Raw genomic sequence first — 5,085 nt, 5'->3', positions numbered from 1 at the left:
AGGCCAGCCAGTACTATTTCACTACCGGGTTGGTCTCGAAGTACTGAAAGTAGATACCCATGCTTCCTTTAGCACAAATATCTTCTCTCGGCCTTATGTTCCTGGAAAATAACGAGAGACTATCAAAATCCCTAAAACAACACCAAACTAGTAAATGGGATTAAAACAAAACCTAAGCAACCAAAGTTCAAATCTTCTACTAAAACTCCCATGCATATCTTTTAAGAGGCAATTTTAATATCTTCAGCCGAAGCAACAATGCTCCTCATATTGTAATTGTGCTCAGAACAGCTACCAAATACTAATCTCTATATCTCTACTACTTAAAAAGAAGGAACGTGTTCCCCCTTCTCCCCCTACTTTCGTCGTCCTTTTTAGGAGGAAAAAGGAAACTACACCTTACGAAGGCAACATAATCAACGCATTGCCATACAGGCGAAAGGGAACTCCATCATTTTAGGGATTTTAGGGATTTCCATCAACACAGAAGAAAGGAAACTACATCGTTTTGCACCAAACGCAATACCATACATACGAAAGGAAACTCCATCATTTCAGGGATTTCAGGGAGGAAAAAGGAAACTAAACCTTTTGAAGGTAACAGAATCAACGCATTACCATACATATGAAAGGAAACTCCATCATTTCAGGGATTTTTAGGGATTTCGCATCAGCACAGAAGAAAGGAAACTACATCATTTCGCAGCAACTAGATCGGTACTTTCCCCAGATCTCTACAATTTAACACCTCCAAATCAGAGAAGCCCATCAGATTTCTGGTGCGTGCATATAAAGGGTACCCTCAAGCATGGCTGGGCGAGAGACCTCTAGGAATCACACCTTTAATACAAAGGTGTATGTGGATCATCAGGGAGAGTTTACAACATGTGTTCGGATCAACAGGGAGAGTGAAGGTACGTAATCACACCTCTAAGTTGTATGCCCTTCTGAAATTGGTTGTCATCAGGGAGAATTCCCCATCATTGAATCGGAGGGAGTAGTGTATTTCTTTCTCCTCTAATATAATGGGGCAGCTATAGTGCTCCTGCATGCATTCGACAAAAGTAGTAATTTGTAGAAATTGTGTGTATAAGTTACTCCTATGCACCCCGATCCGTAGATAATTTCTATTGATCAGCACCTTTTGGAAGATGCATATGGTGCAAAGAAATCATGTGGGATTTCAGGTTAGACACGTCCTAATAAACCTTCACTTCTTCTATTCCTATCGATTCGGATCGTGAATAAAAGGGTCTACATGACAAAGTAGCGATATAAACCTCCAAACAGACCATAAAACACTAGAAATCAATAAATATATCTCAAGAATGCCGCAACATGCAAACCAATGGGAATCCCCTCACCTGTGAGCACTATTATGTGATGTTGCTACGGCGTCTCCTTACTGCTGCTGCGACAGCCCGCTTATACACTCCTTGATCTGCACCAACAAATCAAAGAACTCGATCCCAGATTCATCATATAAAACTCTAGGATTCCAAAGGAGACGAACGCCCCACCATTATTTGCCAGCGTCAAGGCGTCCTCAAGATGAACAGTCATAATGTAGGAAATGCCTCTAGCCTAATCAATGTTTCCTTTTACATCTAGAGAGTAACATGTTTTTTAGATAGTACAGATAAGCTGATCACACCTCTAAATTGGTTGGCATGATGGTTGTCTCCCCTCTAAATTGGTTGGAAAGTATATGCCTGAGTATTAAATGTTTATGTTCATGCTTTTGGATGGAAATAAAGATATACCTTTCATGGAATTGCTTCAAACTTTATTTTCATCTTATATAACTGTTGCATCTCCCGCATCTCCCTGCACCCAAATAATATGATGTTGACTTTGGCATGATCAACTTCGAGGAAAGTCATATGAATGTCACATGCACAGATTAATTTTGCCATCCATGTGCTGATTCACTGATTTATTTCATTTGCCATCTATGTGCTAAATTTGGAGTATATAAGGAAATTTTCTCAAAAGTATATGTTAGTTGGAACTGCCGTAGAGATAGTGTAACATGTAGGTGAATTCAGATAATTAAAAATTAGGCTGGATCCTATACACCTACTAAGCTACTTCTTCTATTGCCATTCAATGAAAGTAAAGATAAGGCTACGCTGGGCTAGACAGCAAAAAAAAGTGTAATAATCAGTTCTATCCTAAGGCTTACTAGCACCATGGTTTCAACATAGTCTCTCAACAAGTAAAATCTGGCATAATACTCTGGATGCAACTAATAATATTGAGGGAAAGTTCACATACTTGTCCTTCCAAGGACTAAGTGAATGAATATGATCTTGTTGACTATCGTTTTATTTTCTAACTCTTGGTTATCTTGATATAGATGAGCATAAACGTTTTACCCATGGAAGTGACGAACAAAGACTAAATTAAAGACTACATCATGTATTTCCCTTAAAAAACTGATAATATTCAGAAATTACCTCCAGGCTGTATCGAAGACAACCATTGGTCAGTAATAAAATCTGCATCACTAATAAAATAGCATCAACAAGAATAACACTATCAATTTTGGACCTCAATTGCACTCATCCACCTGAAGAGGACCTCAACATACCTGAAGAAGAAGAGGACGATCATAGTCAAAATGCAAGTATACTCTACTCCTGGAGTAGCTTCTGAAAGTTATCTCACACATGAACTCCTAGAGTGGCAGAAACCGAAAAACCAATGATAAATGTCAGTAAGTGTTCATTCTGATCCAATACAGATGGTCAGGGATGCAGTTTCTTGACTTATCAGCCTGACCATCAGCTTGATCAACAACGGAGGCATCTTTGCAACTATGACTTCTACCCAAATTATCACTGAAGATACTCTGCACCACTTCTCTGGTTGCTTTCCCTTTGATCCAAGTAAATACAAGTATACAACCTTCACAAATTTAAGAACTCAAATTTAGCACGACAGCAAGCAAGTTATTGCCTGAAATTGTAGAGAGTCGCAAATGTGAAGACCTGGTGAAGAAAGTTTCTCTAACGGTACTATTTTACATAAGCAGTTACGAATATCTTCATGTTCATGGGATGAGCGGAAGTTGAAAGCCATGGAAGGAACACTGCCAGCATGTTTACATAATTTCCACACTAAATCGACTTGCTCTTCAAAATTTCTTGGTAAGCAACAGGAAGACCTACAAAATTCAGTGTGGCAGACACCAATAGGTATGAAATATGATCTTAGAATGCAGACACCACAGCAGATGCTTGGCCATGGGAAGCACATAATGCAACTAAAAATCTAACACGCTTTCTAAACTCCCAGAGATAGGTTCAACCCACTTCTGTGTGTGGGCTACTCACCAAGCTGAAGTCAAAGCTTCTCATCGATAATGAGAGGAAAGCATTGAGAGGCATCTTTAGAGTACAACAGCAATGCACACAAGAAGTGACACACATTTTTCTGTTCACTAATTGGAGTCTACGATATTGCGCTATATCATCAAATTATAGTAAGTTGCAGTTTACACCTGCTAGATGACACAACGAGTATTAGAATGTAGTGTTGACTTTACTAAACTGCTTAACATACATGAGTATTCTAACTCTTGTTGTTTTCTAAATGTTGTAGGAGTTTTAACATCCACTGACGAGAACCATATTGTCTTTGAGCCAGTAGCTGCTGAGCTAGCAGCTTATCGTCTAACACTTGGCCCAACTCGTGTATCTATACTGACCCATGTCATGGCGCGACAATGGTTGACCATACAGTACTACACGAACCTTCGGCTCAGGAGGCTGTAAAGCCTCTAGGATTGCTCTGGTGGTCCGAACCTGACTTCGTGTGTCCTATTAGTCTGAATTATATCTCTACAAAATAAAAAAGTCTATTGTCCAGTCAGCTTTTTAACCTTGTGTAATATGCACGATCCATGTGACATTTTTTGTAATAATGGTACTGCTATATTCAAGTTATTTGTTTTACGTCTGTGCTTGATATTAATTATCTGAGTTACACGACCACACTATATACATATTAACTGCTTCTAACTATAACTGGCTCCACGCAACTATTTTTACTAAAAGTAACTTAGTGAAAAAGGAGAACGAAATAAGATAACTATGAAAAGTAGTACTTCTACATAATTTTCTGAGGAAAACTTTTCACGACTGAAATCCGAGGTGGTGGTGATACAGTAGCCAACACTTGGTCTCTGGGTGGCGCAAGTAAAATATAAAAACATCAAATGGGGCATCATGGTTGAGAACTCATCTGTCAGGCGATCCTCAATGGAGCGAGTGTTGGTTGCATCCATCCAATCACGGATAGCTGCATAAATTCACAAAAAAATGTAAGAAGCACAGAGCGGGGGATCTAACTACAATTAGAACACACAATCGTAGTTAACACTTAGCAGGATATGAGCATTTATCACGTGGCCTTCCTGCCATGCTTTACAAAAATGGTTGCTTGAATCATCAGATGCATAAGGGATTTCTTCAGATCAACACTAGTGCGATGTTTCAGCATTGGCTCATAGAGTGTTATAGCATTGCTCACTTCTCCAAAGGGACATGATCCGAAACAACAACTAATATAACCAAATCAGTGTTCTTTCAAGTTTTTTCATGGAGAAGCAATTTAATAATTGAGCAAACCACTATGTAGATCACATTTTGTAGCCCCGAATCAACATATACTCGTTCAATCTAGGCCAAGTCGTCATCATTTTACCAAGAAATTATAACTCAGAAAATAGAGAGGTAAATGGGGATCTCGGATGGCTCACCGCTCACCATTGACTAAGTAGGCCGAGCAGGGTACCCAGGCCATCGGACAGCCCGCTGGGCGGAATGAGCCTATCGCCCTGCAGAGGATGCCCAGATCAAGGAGGCCCTGGGCGGTGCGGCCGCCGCCGTAGGCCTGGAATTAAAACTCAAAACTCGCGAGCTAAATGAGTAACTCGTGACTCGACTCGGCTCGACTCGAACTCGGTGTATAACGAGCCAAGCCAAGTTTCATATTTTGTCGTTAAACAAGTTCAAGCTAAACGAGTCGAGTTCATTGAACTCGCGAGTAGCTCGTTTAGCTTGGTAAAAATGAAGTTGG

At 39.9% G+C, this 5,085-nt stretch overlaps 1 long non-coding RNA gene across 6 annotated transcripts; it reads right to left on the bottom strand.

The window, feature by feature from the left end:
* Positions 1-536: 536 nt before the first annotated feature.
* LOC124692496 lies at positions 537-4,868 on the bottom strand. 6 transcript variants are annotated; one of them, XR_006999557.1, is made up of 9 exons: positions 4,773-4,868; positions 2,994-4,305; positions 2,772-2,910; positions 2,594-2,680; positions 2,460-2,501; positions 1,764-1,827; positions 1,365-1,441; positions 929-1,045; positions 537-840 (listed from the first exon to the last, which is right to left on the bottom strand). It is a non-coding gene; the product is annotated as an uncharacterized LOC124692496 (long non-coding RNA). The 6 variants fall into 6 exon arrangements; XR_006999553.1 differs by having other exon boundaries at positions 2,460-2,509; positions 2,785-2,910; XR_006999552.1 differs by having other exon boundaries at positions 2,785-2,910.
* Positions 4,869-5,085: the final 217 nt, after the last annotated feature.

Source organism: Lolium rigidum, chromosome 2, assembly GCF_022539505.1.
Source record: "Lolium rigidum isolate FL_2022 chromosome 2, APGP_CSIRO_Lrig_0.1, whole genome shotgun sequence".
NCBI classification, from domain to species: Eukaryota; Viridiplantae; Streptophyta; class Magnoliopsida; order Poales; family Poaceae; genus Lolium; species Lolium rigidum.
The sequence above is the reverse complement of the archived record's forward strand: the minus strand, read 5'-3'. Positions and strand labels throughout refer to the sequence as shown.